Consider the following 24877-nt stretch of genomic DNA (forward strand, 5'->3'; position numbering starts at 1 on the left):
AATTTCCTTTGGCGTTTGGTTTCAGTGAAGAAACCTCTTGAACATCCATTGGACTCGAGCCTGTGGATTTTGTTTTCTGAAAGGGTTGATTAAGAATCCAATTGGTTTGATATGAATCTGTTTTCTTGCCTTAATTATAAAGGTGTAAAGTTCGAGGGATTTGTGCTTTGTGTGATTGGTGTTTGCCATGTTCCTGAGTTTGGAATTTTCTGCTATTAATTCTGATATTTTCTAAGATCGGAATTGACCACTGTGCTTCCTTAAGAATAAAACCTGATCTGAAGTCGCTGCTTGTTCCTCGCTCTCATTTCCATTGCCCACCATTTCGCGAGTCCTCGCTGGTATTTGCTGCTGGTAATCCTTTTCAAAGGAAGTGGTGGACTTCAGGAAGTCGATGATTAATCCCACCGGTTGCCGGAATGCGGAATACTCCCAACTCTATCCCAGAGGAATAGACCGATTCTCCAGCTGGAGAAGAAACCCGGGAGTTCTGTTCAAACTCAGCCGGCGGTTTAACCGGGTTTGGTTTGTGCTGGAGATACCAGGCGCCTGTCGATGAATCTGGGGGTTTGGGAAGGAGGAGGGAGAGGGGTGGGGTAAGCGGGTGTGGTGGTGGGGAGGGTGGGGGGATGTTTTCATGCTTTAATTTTACTCGAATTCCCCAAGATTCGATCGGAATGTTTCAGAGAGAGCGAGGCCTTGCTGAAGATTTAATAAGCTGCTCACTCTCTCTCCCAGAGTCTGAAACTGATATTGAAATCATCGAATATTCAACTAACTGTTTCGATTCATTTTACTGAGTTTGTCAAACATTTCTACAATGTTAATGAACCATTTTGATTATTTGTTTTCGTTCTTTCAACAGTCGAGTTTGTAACATCGGGCAACTCTACATTTATTAGAATAATTTGTCTGATTCGATTTAATTGGGACGGAACTGGATGCTTCAAATCTGTTTAGAAATTGTTCCGCAAAAATAGCATTTCCGTAGCAATGATAGTTAGTCACCGTTCAATGTAGCGGAGATATAATACCGACCTTCCTGAAATATTAGCCAGAAGTCCGGGTGTGGGTCGGCGTTAGACCCTGACGTATTTGAACTTCGCCTGTGCACTGACGGAGGGTCGAGGTCACCTTTCCTCTTATTCCCCCAAACACTTCCAAAGTGTCCGAACTCCAACCGTGGCACTTTCTTCATTTAAAAAACTATTCCTCCACATCATTAACAAAAAGCTCAGCTCCACCAGCGCGACCATCCCATCACAACTCTCCTCTCACAAATCCCTCCACAGCGGTGTTCCTGCTCGCCACAAACTCAGACTCCAACCCTCAATGTCAACCCCCGCACCCCCCTCAAATCCCGTCTCCTCCCGGGACAGTTCCCGTGTTCAATCACAGTCTGTTCCAAGATTCTCTGTGACCTCAGGATGAACTACTGCCCCAGTCAAAGACATTCACCTGAACACCTCTGGGAATCTCTGGCTCGCCCAGTTCCCAAACGGCTTCTGTTGCCACAGTGGTATTGTCCTTGCCTCTGAGCTAGGTAGACGTAGCTTTAACTCCCACCTACTCTAGGGGTGTGCACTTCTATAGCTAGTTGATTAGAAAATATTCTCTCTCAGCCCTCTCCTTTGTCCACAATATTTTCGTTGTGGTCTTCAGCCCCCTCCCTGCGCCCCCACCTCCCTCACTGACCTCCCGTTTCCCAATGCACACATTTCAATCCTTCCCTTTCAATCGCTGCAATCCTCTCGATCTCCTCTCAACCTGCCCCCTTTCCCCAACATAATCCTTGAACCCACCCCATCCCCCACTCCCGCTCCACCTCCCACTGTCTCGGGCTCTCTGGAGGAGATCCAACTCCGACTCAAACCCGTTTCGCCGAATCCCATCGCTTCAAACCTGTGCCCTTTTCACAAAAAACTCTCACACTTACCCCGAAACACACTTGTTAACCCTCAGCATCAGCCCCATTCTCTAAAGCCCGCCTGATGATCGGTTTTTACAAGCGCCTTGTTCTGGTTTTGTTCCGTTTACCTTTCGCTTTTCGATAAAAAGGTTATCGGAAGCTTCCTGCTCCAACCCGGAATTTCAGCTCAGCCGAAACCGTGTTCTTCATCGGGGCTCATCACAAATGTCATTACTTTCTTTTTAAAAAATAACAAATTACATTGCTAAATGTCAAGTTTTTAAAACAAAAATTTTGCAAATTATTCTTGTGTTTGAGTTGAAGGTACCAGCCAGAGATTCCCACCTGATGCTGACTGCCGGCTCAGAGATAACTGCAGAATCCTGAAGACAGGAGATGAATTGAAAGAAGGCTATCGTTTTTCAAACAAAAATGTTAAGAATGCTGTTTATTATTCAGCTTCAATCTTTTGATTCGGTGAAATCTCAGCCTTTTAGTTTTCGTCTTCTGTCAGGGCTTGAGCTTTGATTACACTTGCTTTTTGTCTAAGCCCTGTGCGTCCCACGTTTACCCCGCTGCCCTGTCTCTCACACACTCCAGAAAGGAGTGACCATCAGCCAGACAGGAGCCGGGCTTTTACCCAGGACCGTTGAGTTCGGTTCGAGAATCCGGGAGCAGGGATCCGGCCCGGGATTATTTCCCACGAGTAACCTGTTGGGAATTACTGAATGCAATGTGCCTGAGGCCGGGCTTAGATTTCAACACAGGACTAAATATTTCCGCGTGTTTCCGGGCAGGGTTTGTTTCGCCAGTATTGACTCCAGCCAGTGATGCTTCAATCAGGGAACCCAAGGCACGACACCCCGTCCTTCCGGGGGTGTTAGGGCCAGAGGTGAGCGACTGCTCTCTCACTTGACAAACCGCTACCACGAACTCACTAGAACAGCCGAAAGCGGATAGTGAGGGAGCAGAGGGCTGCTGTGTTCATCCTCGACATTCTTTGGAAAGAAAGACAAACAATGGCAAGATAAATATTAGGAGCCGGAGACAGGATGAGGGAGATAGTAAAGGTCAGAGCATGTGAGTAATAATGTGAGAGGAACAGGAAACAGCAGAGAGATGAAAACAGAGAGTGACAGAGGAAGTTGTACAAGCTTTTTCCATCTCCCAGGTGCAAATGTGTTGCTGGTCAAAGCACAGCAGGTTAGGCAGCATCTCACATTCCTGATGAAGGGCTTATGCTCGAAACGTCGAATTCTCTATTCCTGAGATGCTGCCTAACCTGCTGTGCTTTGACCAGCAACACATTTGCAGCTGTGATCTCCAGCATCTGCAGACCTCATTTTTTACTCCATCTCCCAGGACCTGGTATTAGCTACACAGCCGCCGGCACCGTCCAACTATTCGGTGAAGAGGGTTCCGAATTTCAATCATTCACTGTTTTCCTGTTAGATCGGTTCCGGTCGCTGTCTGACCTTTTACAAAGGTGCCGTGGCTACTGTTTACAATCCTGCAAGTTCTTAAAAACTAATTACAAACAAACAAAGACGCACCACTGAATAGGAACAAAAACAGAAATTACTGGCGAAACTCAGCATGTGTGGCAGCAGCCGTGGGAAGAAAGCAGAGTTAACATTTCGAGTCATAGAGTCATAATCATAGAGATGTACAGCATGGAAACATTCATCAAAACCACTGAATTCGGGAGATATGACCGTCTGTACTCCCGGTCATTATATTTACTCTGAGTTACATTGCATTGTTCCATACCCCAGTCAGACCAGAACTGAAACATTAACACCGTCTCTTGTTTCTGTCTGTCTCTCTCTTTCTCTTCACAGACCCTGCCGGACCTGCAGCCCTTTCTATTTCTGGTACATTGTATTTTCGCCGTTCCGCTGTGCAGTTATTCTCGGTTCCTTTTCACTGGGGCGCCTCTTTCCTTCTGAGGTGTGTTGTCCTTTGGCCAGTTCCGTTCCCTTCTCCATCAAAACCGATGACAATCTGCAAAGCAGTTACCCCGGGTCCATCCCAGCGTATTCCTCTCCTGGTTTACCTGAAGTTTTAACACAGGAACCAGAGCAGATCCCAGAGACTGCCCTTACTCCGTTCACTTCGTTGCCAGAGTGATGTCGCGCTGGGAAATGGGAACTGGGTTCCTCTCTCCCTGTCGATGCCGCCAGAGCTGCCGAGTTTCTCCAGCACTCTCTCCCTCTGTCTCTGTATCTCTCTGTCTCTGTTTCTCTCCCTCTGTCTCTGTCTCTGTCTCTCTCTCCGTCTCTCTCTGTCTCTATTTCTCTCTCTCTCTGTCACTGTCAGAGTCACAGGCTCCGATTATCTCGGGCTTTATTCTCATCGCTTCTATCACAGAGTTCGTTTGAAATAAAATTGCCGCAAATTGAGAATACCGTTGCGAGTGGCTTCAAGTTTTAATTCGCTGGAATCCAGCGCGAAAGGGTAGAATAATTTCGGATTGACGGGATTAATAGTGACCTGTGTCTGTGATGTCTATGTTATTGAACTTTGAAACACAGAGACGCACCGAGATTGGGCTGTAGCTGTTTCTAATTCTTTTATGGAATGTGGCAAGGCCAATATTTCTGTCCCATCGAATCGACCTAGAATTAACTTCCAAGTTGATTGACTGGCCATTTCAGAGTCACTTCAAGGTCACCCCCATTAGAGCTATAAACTGAACAGTGCAGGTAAACACGGCAGATTTCCTTCCCGGAAGAACATCAGTGAAATAAGTGACGTTTTATTTAAAAAGCAAATGACAATAATTCAAATAAAAGTGCACTGAAATTCTAAGGAAGTCCTGTCAAACTCAAAGCATTAACTCCGTTGCTCTCTCCACAGATGCTGCCAAACCTGCTGAGTTTCTCCAGCACTTTCTGTGTTTGTTTAAAGATAATAGTTTCACAGAATCCCGACAGCGTGGAAGCAGGCTATTTGGCCCATCGAGTCCACACCGACCTTCCGAAGAGCATCCCACCCAGACCCATCCCTGCTACCCTGCATTTTTCATGGCTAGTCTACCTACCCTGTACATTCCTGCCTACACTATGGGCAATTTCGCCAGTCCACCTAACCTGCACATCTTTGGACTATGGGATGAAACTGGAGAACCAACGGGATAGGGGAGAAGAATGGATATGATGGGCAGGTGCCCGAAGGTGAAATCGAACCCGGGTCCCTGGTGTTGGGAGGCAGCAGTGTTAACCACCCTGATGATAAAGAGATAGCATTCACTTCCAAATTTATCAACTCAATTTAAATTCCACCACATACTGCGGTGAAATACTAACCTGTGTTCCCAGAACATTCACTGGATTAATAGTTATCACCGCTACACAGTCACCAGCTCAAACCGGGGTAAGGGTTAAGGATTTAACCATTGACAGGTTCATGAAACAACTAGAATGGCTGTAAGTTCTTCACTTGGGCCAGCTTCCAAAATTCTCAATGTTGTTACACTGACTGGTTTAACTTGTTTATTTTATCTGCAAAACCAGGCTCCCTGTCTCCAATAGCCATTTAAACTTAATGTTACGTTATCAGATAGCAAGTGAAGGAGAATTTTGATCGTCAGTACAGCAGGACTCACTCTCAATGAGATCACACTCTTGTATATAAATAAATAAATCAAGTTGCCACATACAATGACAATTTGGATGCTGCAGTAACCAGGCAATCGAGAATTGGCAGAGGCTACACTCCCCAGCCAGGTTCCTCAATGCATCCACTACAATTAAAAGCTGGGAATAGGGGACATCAATATCACCAAACACCCTCTGTGCCAATCGTGTGCCAGGGGCAATGCAGACAGAATGCAGATTTGTAACTGGCATTCCATAACATCTGTTTTCAACAAGCAATCTTTTTTTAGATGTTTATAAAACATTTAAAGGTGACTTCTAAAAGCTATCTACAATGTGACCATAAAGCATCAGATTTGTGACCCCTTTCTGGGCATGTTTAAATCTTATGCAGCTTTTAAAAAATATTGAAGTGATGATCTCAGCTTGTTATAACCCTGGTTTTGAAACAATATATTCCCTCTGTCTTTCTGCTGCTCTGACAATATGGGTTGGGGGATGGATGCTGAACACATATGTATTTGTATCAACAAGCCATATCTCCACCTAACAATGGCATTGCTAGTTAATGTTGGCTGTTCCAGGTTAAGGTTCCTGACTGGGGATCAGTTGGTTTGTCTCTGTAGCTCTGAGCAAGAGCGAGTGAAAATAATTGGCTCAGCTTCAGAATACGAACCTTCGGACAGGCACTACCAAATTTAAAACAAATGGAAGGGAGGAATTTGTTGGAATCAAAATAGGGTTTTAAATGGATTAAGTGAAAATAATGAGATTTCAAATTGACAAAGCTCCAGTACCTGCTAGCTTTCAGCCCAGAACATGAAGAACATTAGCCCCCTGGAGCCCACTTCATCATTCAACACAATCCTGGCTGATCTTCTGCCTCAATTCCAATTACTCACCCACTCCTTCTATACCTCAAATCCCTGAGAGACTAAAACTCTGTCTATTCATTCTTCAATGCTTTGCTGAATGCTCTCTTCCCCAGTCTGAGAAACAACCTCGATGTGTTGACCCAATCAAGCCCCTTCAGAATCCTTTATGTTTCAATAAGATGATCTTTCATTTTACAAAATTCCAGGGAATATAAAGCCAGTTTACTCAGCCTCTTGTCATTGGACAACTCTCTCATCCAAGGAACCTAACAAAACTAGAGAAAACAAAAACAAATTATTGTGAATGCTGGAAATCTGTGATTAAAAACAAAAATGTGTGAGAAACTCAGCAGGTTTGGCAGTACCGTGGAGAGAGAATCATAGTGAAGGGGCAGAATTTTGTTGAGGTGATGGTGGCCTTACCTGTGAGCTGGAGACAGACCACACTGCAGTCTTCAGAAAAAGCCCAACAGGAATCAATCAGGCAGTACTGAGAACACCAATGGGCCCTTCCCTGGAACCAAGATCTCTGACCAATCAGCATTTGTGCTCACTGCTTCAGAGGAGGCAGTGGCTACTGTCGGAATCTCCACTCTCCCAAAGTCCCAGGATCACATAGAAGGCAGGACAAAGATAAATGATGTGGGGCATGCTCTTGGGTTTGGCAGGAGGTTTAGAGGCAAGGCTCATTGTTCATTCATGCACTGATTGATTTCCTGATGAAGGGCTTATGCTCGAAACGTCGAATTCTCTGTTCCTGAGATGCTGCCTGGCCTGCTGTGCTTTGACCAGCAACACATTTGCAGCTGTGATCAAGGAACCACTATGATGCTAGGGACCACAGGGGGAAGCCAAAATGGATCATCCAATTGGTGCTTCTGGCTGAAGATTCTTGTAAATGTTTCAGCTTCAAATTTACATTTTGAACTGACAGGCCAGGTCTCCCATTATTGAGCATGGGGATATTTCTGGAGCCTCCTCCTCCAGTCCATTCATGACGACAGAGTTTAGACATAATCTGTTAGTTGTGGAAGTATTTAGTCTGACTATCACAAGCTACTCCAAATATTTGTTATGTAGGTAATCTTGCTAAGGTTGATGCTTCCTTTTTAGGAATGCCTAGGGCTGCTCCTGTACTCTTCATTGAACTAAAATTGATTGCCTTGCTTAGTATGAACAGTGGACTGGCATATATGCATGCCCAATCTGGATTTGCTAGATTTGTTAAAAATCTCTCCCTCTGTACCATGCAGTGGTAATGCCAAATAACATGATGGAAGGTATCCTAAATGTGAAGACAGGACCTTGAGCACTTGTAGAAATTTGAGCTGAGTAGAAGGAGTCTATGTGGATTTGTAAATGGATTATCAGAATTAAATAACAATACAGAACATAAGGAAAATATTTTGCCAGTATGTTGTTTTTTGAATCAGCTATTCAGTTAGCAACACTTCCCTGCTCTTTCCCTATAGCCCTGGAAGTTCCTCTCAGTTACTTCTCTTTCAAAGGTTTCTATGAATCTGTTTTGACCATCCTCAGGTAGCACATTCCAGCTCACAACATGTTTCTACTTATTTTGTTCTTCATAGAACCTCTGGATCCTTTGACGGTTCCAAAAGATTCTTAAACAGGATAGTTCTTTCCAAAGGAATATAATTGCAGAAAAGGGAGGTGAATAACTAGAACATGGACAGCTGTTGCAGTAAGCTGTGACAGAGCCACTTTTGAAGAAAGTCAACCAAGTGTGAAGAATCGTAATCCCATCCACCACTTTGATCACTCCATTCAGGAGGAAGTTTGAGCACAGAGCAGAGTTTATGAAGCTGTATGTGACTGTGTATTGAAATATTGTATATCTGTCACCTACATACCAGTCATATGCAAGGGGTAGGAGGTTAGTGATCTTACCATTGAAGAAAGCCAGTGCATGCAAATCTCAGAAAAGTATATCTACCATTAGATGTGATTGTGTTATTGTACATCACTTACTAATTAACCAAGGTCATGTTGATAATTGCACCAGAAATCAATTCAAGAACATCACCTGGACCTGCAGTCTGATACTACATATACAAATACAGCAGAGCCTGTTTCATGTAGGCCCAATACATTTGTACAGACATGGTGCCATTTTTTAAAACAAATGGATCAAGGAAACAGCTAAATGCTGCTTTGTTCCCATGACAACATTCTGACTGATTAGAATCTATCTGCCTGATCTGAGAATGAAGATTGACAGTTAACTGTTTTTGCAGTATCTCCATATCAATGATGTCCCAACCAATCAGCACCCTCTTTTCATTCTGCATTAAGTGAATTTGCTTTTTCTCAAGTCAGTTTTTTTACAACCTAGTTCTGAGGAGGATAAGATAAAAAGCTTCAACTTTTAATCTCTCATTTGCAATGTTTATAACCTGTAAGTTCCTCTACAAGCTACACATCATCCCGACTTGTAAGTCTGCCCTTTAACTGAATCGAACTCTGACAACTCTTCCCACAATACTTGTTGGGTTTACCTACATCAAAAAGCTGCAATTATTCAAGAAAACAGTTCACTACCACCTTCTCAAGGCCAATTGATAATAAGTAAGACATGCTGGTTTTGCCTGCCCTTCTCACATCCATGTACCTTTACATTGGTAACTATGCTGAAGGAGGTCAGATACACTCCAAATTGCTGATGAATGTAACTCTGGGGCATAACAAATTGAGTGGGAGGTGTGAGATCTTGAACAGCACAGGCTGAGTTAGAAAGACTGCGAACACACGGACCGATGTTTGTGAGGGAAACCTTTTTGTTTAATCAACTATTTAAGTTTATGTGCTTATTTTAAATATCTTTTACGATTTATTAATTTTCATTAGTTTGCTAGCTTTTATTCAATCATGAATGTGGACGTTGCTGGCTGGGTCCAGCATTTATTGCCTGTCCCAAATTGTCCTTGAGAAGGTGATGGTCAGCTGCCTTCTTGAACCACTGCAGCCCATCTGCTGTAGGTAGACCTACAATGCTGCTGTGGAAATAAATACAGGAGTTTGATTCAGTGAAACTGATAGAGTGGTGATATATTTCCAAGTCAGATAGTTTAAAGGTTAAAAAATGAATTCTTATTCAGCAATTTCCTTTGTATTGTGATGATTTGTTTCTTCTTTGTTATGTTGTCAAATTCTCAGGTGATTGTGACACTAGTATGAATTCACATTGTACTGGTGGCAAGCTTGTGACATTGGATTGGAAATTAGTTAGCAGGTAAGAGACAAGAAGTTGTAAATTATGGAGAATATATTCTGTTTTGGGGGATGATGGAGAATATATTTGTTTTGAGGGATATGACAAATGTGTTTGAAAGGAATTGTACTGTGGGCCTCAGCTTTCAAATGGATTTATCAATGATTGGCACAAGTGATAGAGAATTGTATATATAAGTTTGCAAGTTACAGGAATTTGTGGGAATTGGGAACACTCAAATAAAGCATGTAGTGCAGAAAATTGGAGCATTTTACCTCATGAATGTACACAGAAAATGTACACATATCAGGTTAAGTAAAACAGGCTGAGGGTATGATGCTCTTTACAAATAAGAGGAAGCTGGCAATTGTTTTATTCTGAAGCAAAAACAGAAATTGCTGGAAAAGCTCAGCAGATCTAACAGCATCTGTGGAAAGAAATCAAAGTTAACATTTTGGTTCAAGTGGCCTTTCCTCAGAACTGATGATAGCTAGGATTTGTTTTATTCTACTTCTCTGGATTACTTTAGCCTTGGATGGCAGATGTAGTCTTGTATTAACAGGCAGTGAAATGGTTAGTGTCATTGAGAGTCAAGCACAACAATATATGGATGTGAATGCTGGAGCTAGGGTTTCTGCAGGTAACTGGCGCAACTGGTGTGCCATGTCTAGTGGTCACCTGTGTCTGACCATCGAGTACTAGCATCAATCTAGCCCTGATAATGATGCTGATTATCTTAAAGCATCTCTTCACAACCATTCTCTGGTCCCTGTAATGGTCCCTGCAAATGTTTCCTTTCAAGGGTATGAACATTTTTTTAAAATGGTAGGTGTGCAGGCATTGTTCTTTCAATGGTGGCCAGGATGTGATATGATACACTTTTCCTGGAATGGAGCTGTTTGTGTGAGAGTTCCTGTTTATTGTCAGTGTGTTATGTGCATTGATGGGGGAGGTGCTTCGTGTTGCAAACAGCAGCTTTACAGCCTCCCCAGTGATTTTAAAGCAGCCGGATTTCAATGCTGGCATCACAACTACATCCCATCTGCTTCCATACAGCAAATGACATTGATGGTCTCAGTGACAGAAACACACAGGCCACACAGCTGCCACACTCACAGCATTCTGTACCAATGCCCCCAAATCCACAGCAGGTTTGGCTCCCAAACACCATGAGTCTTGCTCAAGGGTGGGACTGAATGACTTGTTTATGGTCAAGATTGTACACCACTAAAATTTCTTTTGAACCTTTATACAGGCAAAATAATTTCTTTATCTGTCTCTTTTTCTGACTCCATTGGAATATAATCACTCCTGATCCCAGGGGAAGGAACCTGTTGTACATTTATGTGGGACAGGAGAAAGACACTTATAGAATTATTCCCATCTGTCACTTTCCATCTTTAATATTTGAATCCAGCAAAAAAGAATCTGCTGCTCATTGTAGACAGCAGTGTCTGGTGATGCGCCTTCCTGGACAGAACCTTTCCCCAGTCTGTGGATTATGCAATGGTGCAGTGCAGCTAAAGCAAAGATCTCGCTTTGTTCTTCTCGTTTATCGCTCTAACTCTCAGAACATCAAAGTTCACTGTTTCCCAACAAAGAATCCTGCTGCCCTGGACAATGCCTAATTTATTCATCTCTTTAGAAGACCCACTGCACACACAGTCAAATCAATGGGAGATTATTCAAAACTCCAAAATATTCACTGATGCTCCATTTCTCTGGTCCTCTATCTTCACAATGTTCCCACCTCCTGTCACCCAAAGTGTCCACCAGAGGCAGGCAGCACTGTGTTCGGTAATGTATTTTCAAAATGCCTGTCTCCTAATCATCCTTTCCAAACCACTGACATTAAAGCTTTAACATGAACTGGTGACTTCTGTGATCATTCTGGAGATAGGGCAGCACAGAATCAAAAGAGATCTTGTACTGAGTGATAACCCCCTGTTTTCCATCTTTAGGGGAAAAAAACTGCAAAAAGTAAAACAAAAATGAGGATAAAGCAGTCCTTAAACTTGAATGTTTGCAACAAGCCAATTAATACAATATTGACTGAGTGGGACAACAGCAGCAAACATCCTCAGTTCTGTCCAACACCTGACATTCTTGTTCAGATTTTAATGTAAGCATTCTTTGACTCAATAAAGCACCACTTGCATTTATATAGCATCTTTAACACAGAAAACTTTCCTCCCCACTCTTGCAGAGGGGAAGATGCAATAAATAAAACAGATAAAGGAATATGGAGAAGAAGCAGCAATGGTCATGCCAGAAGATTGTGAAAAGCATGTTTTCAGCAGATTTTTAAAGATGGAGAGAGAAGCGGGACAAAGGCAGAACATGGTAAAGAAATAATTTGTCTTGGTAATAAGTAGGATGTGGAGTTTGTTTCAATATGCTTTCTGGTGGGAGGTGGGATCAGTGGTAAGGCTGTAATCAAATACATTTATTGTTTGCAACGCACAGTTGAAGACATAATAAATTATCACAACCTGATTTAATGAATGGGTATCAAGATGGCAGATGGTATCTAATTTGGTGAAATGTGAGGTTATTCACATTGATCTTAAAAACAGAAAAGCAGAATATTTTTAAAAGGTGTCAAAATTCGACATCCAAAAGAGAGTTATGCAGAAAGGCTGCTTGCAGGTACCGTACGTAATTAGGAGGGCAAATGGCATGTTGGTCTTCATTGTAAGGAGACTGGAGGACAAGAGTAAGGTCGCCTTGTTGCAATCTTGCAGGGTTTTGATGAGATCACATCAGGAATACTGTGTGCACACTTGATCTCAATATTTAAGGAAAGAGAGACTTGTAGCTTGGCACACCAAGAGTTCACCAAATTAGTTCCTGGGTTGCAAGGGTCATCTAATGATGAGAAACTGAATACATTGGGTTCATATTGCTTGGAGCTTAGAAAAATGAGACCTGATGTCATTAACATTTAGAAGATTCTGGACGGGCTTCAGTGAGACATTATTTTCGCTGCCTGGGAATTTAGATCACAGAGCACAGTCTCACAATAAGTGTTCAGGATAAGATGAGGAAGAATTACTTCCCTCAAAGATGTCTGAATCTTTGAAAGTTTCTACTCCAGCAAACTGTGGATGCTCTAACATTGAGTATATTTAAAGTTGGAATCAACAGATTTTTGGTCTCTCAGGAAATTGACAAATATGGAGAGTGGGCGAGAATGTGGTGTTAAAACCCAAGATCAGCCAGGAACACCTTAAATAGAGAAAGCAGATCTGAGAGGCTAGGTTGTCTCTTCCAGTATGTAATACTTGTGGTATTGTGATTGAGGCATCACAGAGATAGTGATGGTGGAGTTGAGTGTTGCGATGTACAAGTGGAGCTGAGTGTCATCAAAACACTGACGGAAGTCAAGGGATGATTTCAGTGAAGGGATATCATGTAGATGAGAGAGTGGGCAGGTTCATGTGTGACTATTGGTTATGTCTCAGGATATTGGAAGTATTTCACTGATTAAAAATATTTTAATTGCCCAGGGCCAAGCTGATGTTTAGTCATGTTAAGTTTTAATGTTTAAGATTTCTTCATGGGATGTGGGCATCACTGGCCAGTTCAGCATTTATTTGTCCATCCCTAATTTCCTCTTGAGAAGGTGGGGGTGAGCTGCCTTCTTGAACTGCTGCAGTCCATGTGCTGTAGGTTGACCCACAATGCCATTAGGGAGGGAGTTCCAGGATTTTGACACAGCAACAGGGAAGGCACAGTGATATATTTCCAAGTCAGGGTGTTGAGTGGCTTGGAAGGGGAAGTGTAGCTGGTGATGTTCCAAAGTACCTGCTGCCTTTGTCCTTCTGGAGGTTGGGATTGTAGCATGTTTTGCACAAATGAAAAGGAAGACCTGTCACTGGGTGTAAAACATAGAGATTAAATGAGAAAAGATTGCACATTTCAGGATCAAAGGGAGGGGAATGGGAAATGCAAATAAATAAAAGGTATGTCTAGAGAAGGTTTCAATGGCAGGATCCTGAATCACTACCAAATCTAAATGGTAGAAAAGGAAATAAGAAAGAAACATGAGCAAGAGAAAAATAATCCTAAGAAGAAACGTAGAACATAATGGTGGCAGAGGTTACAATCTAAAATAGCTCAACTCAATATTGAATTCAGAAGTCTATAAAATGCTTGCATTGAGCTACACTGGAATAGTATAACAAGGACAAAAAGGTTACTTTGAGGCCACGATAGAGAATTAAATGACAGTTAACTGAACCTGGTGGTCTGAATGGTCATATTCTGCAAAATGGTAACCCAGTCTGTGTTTGATCTCCCCAGGGTAGAGGTGGTGACATAGTGGTAATGTCACTGGATGACTAATGCATGACCCAGTCTAATGACTTGGAAACACACATTTGAATCCCACAATAGCAGCTGGTGAAATTTGACTTCAATAAAACTCTGGAATTGAAAGCTAGTCTAATGGTGACAATGTAACCAGTGTCAATTGTCATAAAAACCCACCTGGTTCACTAATATCCTTTAGAGAAGGAAATCTGTTATCTTAATCTGGTCTGGTCTACATGTTCAAAGTTTGTGCGAAGATTTGTAGCTCGGGTGCTTGTTGTAGTGGTTCGGTTCGCCGAGCTGGAAGTTTTTGTTGCAAACGTTTCATCCCTTGGCTAGGAGACATCATCAGTGCTGTGGAGCCTCCTGCGAAGCGCTTCTTTGATGTTTCTTCCGGCATTTATAGTGGTCTGTCCTTGCCGCTTCCGGGTGTCAGTTTCAGCTGTCCGCTGTAGTGATTGGTATATTGGGTCCAGGTCGATGTGTCTGTTGATGGAATTTGTGGATGAATGCCATGCCTCTAGGAATTCCCTGGCTGTTCTCTGTCTGGCTTGCCCTATGATAGTAGTGTTTTCCCAGTCGAATTCATGTTGCTTGTTGTCTGAGTGTGTGGCTACTAGGGATAGCTGGTCGTGTCGTTTCGTGGCTAGTTGGTGTTCATGTATGCGGATTGTTAGCTGTCTTCCTGTTTGTCCTATATAGTGTTTTGTGCAGTCCTTGCATGGTATTTTATAAACTACATTAGTTTTGCTCATGTTGGGTATTTGCTCCTTTGTTCTAGTAAGTTGTTGTCTGAGCGTGGCTGTTGGTTTGTGTGCCGTTATGAGTCCTAAGGGTCGCAGTAGTCTACATGAACACCAACTAGCCACGAAACGACACGACCAGCTATCCCTAGTAGCCACACACTCAGACAACAAGCAACATGAATTCGACTGGGAAAACACTACTATCATAGGGCAAGCCAGACAGAGAACAGCCAGGGAATTCCTAGAGGCATGGCATTCATCCACAAGTTCCATCAACAGACACATCGACCTGGACCCAATATACCAATCACTACAGCGGACAGCTGAAACTGACACCCGGAAGCGGCAAGGACAGACCACTATAAATGCTGGAAGAAACATCAAAGAAGCGCTTCGCAGGAGGCTCCACAGCACTGATGATGTCTCCTAGCCAGGGGATGAAACGTTTGCAACAAAAACTTCCAGCTCGGCGAACAGAACCACTGGTCTACATGTGATTACAGATTCACAGCAATTTGGTTGATTCTTAACTGCCCTCTGGACAATTATTGAGAGATGATAAATGCTGACTCAGCCAGCAATACGCATATCTCATGGACAAACAGGAAAAAAAAACGCAGGAATTTCTCTTCGGTCTTTCTGCAAAAGGTGAAAGTACCATATAGAAACATCTTCAACATAACCTGCTGCCCAGACACAACATGCATTAATTCACAGTCATCCAGTTTAGAGATCATTAGATTATGATTCTCACTTGTGCAGTTAGAGCCAATTGGCAAGGTCCAGAGGACTGTCCCACAGAATTGATGAACTTTGCTGACACGGCACTTTTTGCAGACTGTCAATCCACATATGGCAATATCACTTTAATCTTGTTTCTGGAGGCTGGGTTTCTCATCAGGACTCAGTAATGGAACTGTTGTAGTGATGCTTAGACGACACTGGTCAGAAGGCAGACTAAGACTGGGCCTGAGACTGAGACCACAGCCTGTGTGCTGAGCAGCATTACTTCAATCTCACAAGACAAAATTATGATTTGCCTTTTTAAGCAGCTTGTGTGAGGATCACAGGTTCAATCTGTCGTTCACACAGCGCCTGCCTTGCTGAATTTGAGAGGTGTGAGCACCAACCATCCCCCATCAAAAATAAACCCATAAGAAACTGCAGAGGCCTGAGGGAGATGCAATAAGTGTTGGATAGGCCCCAACAGTTACACAGATGTAGCAGTACCCCTCCTCTATGGTACCCAGGCACCCACTGAGTGCTGTAAGCCAGTGGAATCAATCACTATAATGAATATGCAGCCTGCCATCCATGTACTGTCACCACAGGGGTTAGAGAGGTGTAATGCTGCCAACTGCAGTGCCTTCTGGGAACAGGTCCGCATGCTTTTGGGTTGTTTGTCTCTCTATAAGTAATGCTCAATAATACAGCCAGTATCTGCCATATCACACACTACATCACAGAACTGCCTCAATCATTCACTTCCTCAAAGCAAAGTGCATCATTAAACTTTCACTGTGAGGACAATAGTTCCAGAACTTAACCCAGCAACAGTGAAGGAATGGCAATATATTTCCAAGTCAGAATGAGGTGTTGCATAGAGGGGATTCCCATGCCTTTTGCGAGACGAATAAAGATTCACAGTGTTCTTAACAGATTTACAGGTCATTAGAGATAAGGTAGTGACACTGGTTAAAAAGCCATAACAATTTCATATCAAGCATTGGAGTTCATTATTAGATGCAGAGACCTCTTGGAAGATAAGGCAGGGCAAGTGACTGCGGTGTCAGTGGGGGAGCGCTTTGGAGCCAGTGATCATAATTCTATTAGTTCTAAAATAGTTATGACAAAAGATAGACCTGATCTAAAAGTTAAAGTTCTAAATTAGAAGAATGCCAATTTTGATGGTATTTCAGGAACTTTCAAAAGCTGATTTGTAGGTAAGGTGACAGCCTTCAAAAATGGGATAATGTGAGTCCAGAGACAGTATGTTCCTGTTAGTGTGAAGGGCAGGGCTGGTGGGTGTAGGGAATGCTGCATGACTAGAGAAATTGAGGTTCTCGTCAAGAAAAAGCTGGAGGCATGTGGCATGTATAGACAGTTGGAATTGAGAGAATTCCTCAAGGAGTATAAGGGCAATAGGAATATACTCAGAAGGGTAATCAGGAGGGCATAAAGGGGACATTAAACAGCCTTAGCACATAGGATTAAGGAACATCCAAAAAGATTACACAAATACATTAAGAACAAAATAGTAAATAGGAACAGAATAGGGCCTCTTAAACTTCAACAAGGCCATCTATGAGTGGAACTGTGGTAGTTGGAGTGAGATACTAAATGAGTATTTTGTATTCACTGTGGAGAAGGATATGGAAGCTAGAGAACTCGGAGAAATAAATAGTGATATCATGAAAAGTGTTCATATTACATAAACACAGCGAAATCCCTGGGACCTGACCAGGTATATCTCAGAACTTTGTGGGAAGTTAGAGAAGTGATTGCTGAGATAATTGTATCAACAGCCATGGGTGAGGTACTGGAAGACTGGAAGGTGGCAAATGTGGTGCCATTATCTAACTATAGACTGGTTGGAGGGGATTCTGAGGAATAGTATCTATATGTATTTGGAAAGGCAAGGACTGACTAGGGATAGTCAATATGGATTTGTGCATGGGAAATTGTGGCTCACTAACTTGATTAAGTGTTTTGAAGAATTGACAAAGAAGATTGATGAAGGGCTGGGCTGTGGACATTGTTTTTATAGACTTCAGCAAGGTGTTCTACAAGGTTCTGCATAGTAAATTGATTGGCATGTTAGATCACTTGGAATCCAGGGAGAGCTAGCCATTTGGATCCAAAATTGGTATGAAGGTAGGAGACAGAGAGTGGAAGGGGAGGTTTGTGTCCCACAAGGATCAGTGCAGAGTCACTGTTTTTTATCATTTATATAAATGATTTGGATGTGAATATGGGTGGGATGGTTAGTAAGTTTACAGATGACACCAAAATTGATGGTGTAGTGGATTGTGAAAAAGGTTATCTTAGAATACAGCAGGACCTTGACCTGATGCGTTGATGAGCCACGAAATGGCAGATGGAGTTTAGTTTTGATAAAAATGAGGTGCTGTATTTTGGAAAGGCAAATCAGGGCAGGACTTGTACATTTAATGGCAAGGTCCTGGGGAGTGTTGCTGAACAAAGAAACCTTGGGGTGCTGGGTCATAGTTCCTTGAAAATGGAGTCAGAGGTAGACAGGGTAATGAAGAAGATGTTTGGTATGCTTGCCTTTATTGGTCAGTGCATTGAGTATAGGAGTTGGGATGTCCTGGACAGGAAATTGATTTGGCCACTTTTGGAATACTGCATTCTATTCTGGTCCCCTTGCTATCGGAAAAATGTTGTGAACCTTGAAAGGGTTCAGAAAAGATTTACAAGGATGTTGCCAGGGTTGGAGGTTTTGAACAATAGAGAAAGGCTGAATAGGCTGGGGCTACTTTCCTTGGAGCATGGGAACTGAGGGGTGACCTTGTAGTGGTTTATAAAATCATGGGTGGCAAGGATAGGGGGAACAGTTAAGGTCACTTTTCCAGGATAGGAGAGTCGAAAACTAGAGGGCATATGTTTGAGATGAGAGGGGAAAGATATAAAAGGGACCTAAGGGTCAACATTTTCATGCAGACAGTGGTGCATGTATGGAATAAGCTACCAGAGGAAGTGCTGGAGGCTGGTACAATTATATCATTTGAAAGCCATCTGATTGGGTATATGAATAGGAGGGTTTAGAGGGATATGTCTCAAATGCTGGCAAATAGGGCTAGATTAATTTAGGACATGTTGTCAGCACGGATGAGTTGGACAGAAGGGTCTGTTTCCACGCTGTCCAGCTCTATGACTCTCATTGAAAAACTAAGATTAGATTATTTACGTGTGGAAACAGGCCCTTTGGCCCAACAAGTCCACACTGACCCTCTGAAGAGTAATCCACCCAGACCCATTTCCCTACATTTACCCCTGACTAATGCACCTAAAACTATGGGCAATTTAGCATAGCCAATTCACCTGACCTGCACATCTTTTGGAATGTGGGAGGAAACCGGAGGAAACCCACACAGACACAGGGAGAATGTGCAAACTCCACACAGAGTCACCCAAGGTAGGAATTGAACCCAGGCCCCTGGTGCTGTGCGGTAGCAGTGCTAACCACTGAGCCACCATGCCACCCCTGGTGTGGTACGCGGTAAAACTTTTAAATACCTGTAATACTTTGAACTGTTCTGGTCATCTTATTTTACAAGGATGAGGTGACACTGGAGAAAGTACAAAAACTTACAAGAAGTGCCAGGTTGTGATGATTAGAAAAGCTAAATAGGCTCAAGTCCTTTTCTCTGGAAGGAGAAGTTGAGAGAGGACTTGATAGACTTTGAAAGGTCAAAGTTTTTTGGTACAACAAATACAGAAAGGATGTTTCCACTTGTGGGAGTTCAGAATTAAAGGCCATAAATATAGAATCCAGAAGAAAGGTCTTAGCACAGAAACTGGTGAGAATATGAAACACCTCTCACAAGGAGCAACTCAGATCAGTCGCCCTGATGTTGTTAAGGGGAAGCTGGATAAACTTACTATAGTTAAAGGATATGTGGATAGAAGGAGATGAAGAGGGGTGGCAGAGATTCATGTGGAGGTAAATACATGGACCTGTGGACAAGTGGCCTGCTTCTGTGTTACAAATTGACCAAAACTCTGGTGGAAGAGGCAATTTTTAAAGAGTGTCTTAAAGGAGGTAAGAAAGTTCAAGAGTTTGAGAAATTTTATGGACATACAGAATTTCCTTAATCTTCTGAGGAAGTAAAGGCATTGCTGTACTTTCTTGACCGTACTGCTGACATGGATGGGTCAGGACAGTTTGTTGGTGATATTTACTCCCAGAATCTTGACGCTTTTAACCATCTCTGCCTCAGCACCATTGGTACGGGCAGGGGTGTATCCTTTACTTTGCTTCCTGAAGTCAATGACCAGCTTCATTTTGCTGACATTGAGAGAGAGAGATTGTTGTCTTTACACCATGCCACTAAGCTGTCTACCTCTTTCCTGTACTCTTCTTGTCTTTTGCGATCTAACCCACTATGGTTGTATCATCAGCAAATTTGTAAATGGAATTAGAGCTAAATTTGGCCACATGGTCATGAGTATATAAGGAATATAGCAAGGGGCTGAGAATGCAGCCTTGCTGGGCACCAGTGTTGAGGATTATGGTGAAGGAGGTGGAGTTGCTTATCCTTCCTGATTGTGGACTATGTTCAGGAAGTCTAGAATCCAGTTGTAGAGAGGGCAGCAGAGTCCTAGGTCTCAGAGTTTGGCTGAAAATATGATGTTGAAAACTGAGCTAAAGTCAATATGTAGGAGTCTGATGTCGGTGTCCTTGTTATCCAGATGTTCCAGGGCTAAGTATAGGGCTAGGGAGATTAATGTAGGATACCTATTGTGGACCTATTGTGATGGTAGGTGAATTTTAGGGGATCAAGGTAATCTGGGAGGCTGGTGTGGATGTTTGCCATTACTAACCTCTCAAAGCACTTCATAATGATGGGTGTCAAAAGGCACCCAGCAGTAGTCATTAATACACGTTATCCGATCTTCTTTGGCACTGGGATGATGATGATCATTCTGAAGCATTGGAAATAAGGAGAGGTTAAAGATGTCAGCAAATACTACTGAAAGTTGGTCCACGCAAGATCTGAGTGCACACCTGGGCCTCCATCTGAGCTGGTCACTTTCTGTGGGTTCACGCTTGACAGGCCAATCTGACATCTCTGGCAGTGACTGTGGGAATGGGTACACCTGAAGCTGTTGGGGCAGGTGACACCATTTCACTCACCTTCTGTTCAAAATGAGCATAGAATGAATTGAGCTCATGAGGGAGGGACACATTGTTGTCAGCGATTCTACTCAAAGTTGTTTTGTAGCCCAATGTACTATGTACACTTTGCCATATTTTGCACGTGTTTGTGTGGTCAGTCTGGACTCCAGTTTAGACTGGTATTATCTCTTAGCATCTATGATGGCTTTGTGAAGATTGTACCTATATTTCTTGTATTAGTTAGAGTCACCCTATTTGAATGCATCAGACAGGACTTCAGTAGGGAGTCGATCTTCTGGTTCATCTATGGTGTCTGGTTGGGGAACATTCAGATTGATTTCTTTGGTATCCAGTCTTCGACACACTTACTGATGAAATCTGTGACAGTGGTGGCATACTCATTTTGGTTGGCCGCTGAGTTCTTGAGAATGGATCACTCCACCGACTCAAAGTGATCACAAAGGAGCTCACCTGTTACCTCAGACCAGCGCTGTACAACGTTCTGGACTGAATCTTCATGTTTCTGTTGTAAGTCGGGAGAAGGAGCATAGCCTTATAGTCTGATTTATTAAAATGAGGGCGGGGAATGGAGCGATAGGCATCTTTGATAATTGAGTAGCAATGCATCAAGTTGTTTGGGCCTTTGGTGGGAGAGGAGATGTAGCACACACTGGAGATTGGCTTGGTTGAGGTCACTGGCTATGATGGAATTTTGGGAAATTCCACCCCAAAGCTATTTGTAGCAGTGCATATTTCATCAAGCGCGCTCTTCATTTCAGTATGGGTGGGATGTAAACTGCTGTCAGGATGGCAGGTGAAGACTCTCCCAGCAGGTAGTAGGGACAGCACTTCACCATTAGATACTCTAGGTCCAGGGAGCAGTAACTCACCAAGGCAATTACATCTGAGCACCGTGAAGTGCTCCGCTGCTCCTCGTCTTGTCTGAGGAACCATGAAGTCCATCCAGTGGATTGAGATACCCTCAGGTTGTAAGGCACAGTCCGGTGTAGCAGGATTGAGCCATGTCTCTGTAAAACAGAACACACAGCATTCTCTCAATTCCCTTTGATAGGTGAGTCTGATGGACACTCATGGAAGTAGGGGATTCAGTCTACTGCACTCAACTTATCTCCTAACGTTTTTACCTTAACTGATTCTGAATCCTACATTTGCTACATTAATGTCATTATATAAAATCAGTTCATTCTGATATAATCGAAATGCTTCAACTTATAACTTTGACTCATTATTTAATCCACTGTTGTCAGCTGTGAGGTTTTTAATTGGATATACAAGTATCTATCTGATATGTAGGGTGTTTATTGGGTAGATCAGGGTTTTCCTGAATATATGATGCATCTGCCGGTTATTTTGGGTGTCTGTTTGGTAATATGGTGTATCTATTAGGAATATCATGTGTTTACTGTGTATAATGGGTTTTATTGGATGTATAGGTGTCTGTCGCTAATGTCACTACTGGAACATAATTATATTCATGAACAAACATATGACTTTATTTTCAGCTGATAGCCCCAGTCTATTATTGGTCATAATGCACAGTGGCACATAACTGATCTAAAATTATTAATTGATAAATATTGACAGCTGCAGAACTTCAAAAGTAAAGGAATTTTTCTCATTCACATTCCTGAACAAGCAACTGAATTTAATTTGCTGTTGTGGAACCAAATATCCCTCCAGAAGCAGGTATCATGTGTTGGACCTGAGATTCTTTCCTTATCATTCAATGGATGAAGCAATTCTGATTGTTGAAATATCTGAATTAGTATGCAGTTGGTGCACAGCGGACTGGTACAGTGGAGAGCTTTGGCAGTACGCAGATGGGCTCCTGTGCCAACTCACAGCCATGGCTGAATCTTACAGTTTCCTGGCAGGATACGAGCTGAATGTAAAGAGTATCATTTCTCTGGGTAGTATTAGTTACAGCGTTGTGTGTGACACAGGGGAGAGCTGTAGCACCAACAGATGCCTGTGCAGCATCTTACCTGTTTGTCAGTGCTCAATTCAACAGCAGCTCCAGGAGAATACCAGCCTGAGTGCGATTAAAACTTCAAAAATGATCCTGTGTTAGGCTCCAGTTATGGACTGATGAGAAACGGATGGAATATTTTGCTCAGACGATGTGGCTCTCAGTATGTGACCTTTGAATTAGCTCACCCCTTCATTGGAGGAATCCAAGGATTTTCATCACATCAGCAGTTGTATTTCCAGCTTTTAATTAGGAATGGGTGAGCAGTGGATGGGTGAGCAGGGAATGTGTGAGCAGGGAATGGGTGAGCAGGGAATGCTAGCCATCAGTCAAATAAAAGCTTTAGATCTAACCCTGTGCTGTTTATGTCCTCGGAGTGTTTGATGGGGCAGTGTCAAGGAAGCTTTATTTTCAGTTTAAGAGTAGAGGTAGCTTTACTCTATATCTAACCCCATGCAGTCCTTGTCATCTGTTGGGACCTCCCAGAAGTTGCTGAGATCAGATGGTGCTTCTTGTTCCCAGTAGAAAACTGCTTTCTGTTGGGTGGAGGGTTGGATCACACAGACAGTCTGCTTCATCTCACACCAGCTCAAGCAACGTTCTGTAAATGGAAGTCAAACTGCTATAAATTAGAATTCTATGGAGCATCAAACAAGCAGCAGAGGATTGGAGGGTGATGCAGGAGAATGCTTCCTCCCTCCCTGCCTGACCTCAGATAGAAAACAGATAAATCCAAGACACAGTTACCTGGAGACTGCTTCTCTCACAGAACTGAGAATCTATCAAATATTTATTTCAAACCTTTCCTGCAGTTTGTTTACTGAAAGATATGCAGATGAGGGCAAGGCATATTCTGTGTGGAATGTACAAACCACAGTCTGTTTGATGAGCAACATTTAGTCCCTGTACATTGTTATAACAATTTGGCATATTTAGATTATTCTTGCTGAACAAAAGAAATTTTAGTATTAGTTGAATAACCACTGAGTGTACAGTTAGACAGCGAGTGACCCTTACCCTGCTGAATAAACACTAACTCTGACCGTTAGCCTGATTTAAACAGGATTGGATCAATCAGCAGAATCTCTACTGGTATTCCTGAATGTTTGGGCAGTGCGGCTGAGTGTAATTTGGAATAGCTGCCGAATAACAAAAACAACCCTCTCCACTTAAAGAGAATAATCCTTATCCTGGCAGTCGGGGCAGCTTAAGGCTCAGTTACAAGTGCTAAGAACACGTGCCATTATCAGCTGGTTCATTGTGCTCGCTATTTTACCTTTAGATGTAGTGACTGTTCTTTGGGATGCCTTGACTTTGTGTCTTGGCTCGTGTTTCATTCGGCTCCAAGTGCCTCTCGCAAGGAAGAGTGTGCCGTCAGTAGATGTTGCTCTCTCCATCAGATAGTGCTGCAAAGCAAGAGCCAGAGACGGGAAAAGGAAATAATTCACCCCCACCTAGAGCGGGAGGGAAGGGGGGGGGGGGGGGGAGCTGAGATTTGTGCAATGGAAGGGTTTGGGATATGCACGGGGTGAGAAATAGAGCGAGTCTGATATGGGCTGGGGACAGTGTTTGCAATGTTGTGTGTATATTCAGTTTGTTGTTCTTAAATGGACCTAAACAAAGGGATAATGATTATTGTAATTCATTTCACTAATGCCACTGTGACCTAGGGATTGTGTCCCCAAATCTGGAACTAAATTCGTCATTAAACTCCCAGACTGCAACGGGTGCTTTATTCTCCAAACCCTTGTTTACAGATACTTTACCCTCTCTGTTATCTTATTTGAAGCCCCAGCAATTAAATTTCCATCCAGCTCTCATCCTGCCCTGTCTCAATGGCTTTAATGGACACAGTGTGCCATCCTCTGAAAACGAAGCTCTGTATGTTTACACCTTAACATTCGCTGCGCCTGCGATGATTCTTGAATTCATCGTTTCTTTCTCTTTGACGTGTGATGCAGAATCTGTTCATAAAATGTTAGTTTCACACCTCCTCAATTCTAGAGCTGGAGCACGATGCCATACTGATGCTTTTTCAGATTAAGATATACAATATTAACGTATGTCAGGAATAAATGAGTATCGCGTGGGGCTTAATCTGTTTTTCTAATATGAACACAAGCAGAGTGTTAGAGGAATTATACCGACAGCTGCTGTTTTTTATACCATTGTACTTGTCCATGGTAGGCAGCCCCCACTCTCTAATCTCCTGCATTCAGCTAACCGCAGGCTGTGCTGCCAAGCTGCCAGTCCTTGGCGTCACACCTTACTGCCTTTAAAGATTACTCCACAGAGAGCCAGGGAAATGGCAATTTCACATGATGCAGGCTGGCAGCATTTGGGAACAGAAAGTTA

This window comes from Hemiscyllium ocellatum, chromosome 32 (assembly GCF_020745735.1).
Source record: "Hemiscyllium ocellatum isolate sHemOce1 chromosome 32, sHemOce1.pat.X.cur, whole genome shotgun sequence".
Taxonomy (NCBI): Eukaryota; Metazoa; Chordata; class Chondrichthyes; order Orectolobiformes; family Hemiscylliidae; genus Hemiscyllium; species Hemiscyllium ocellatum.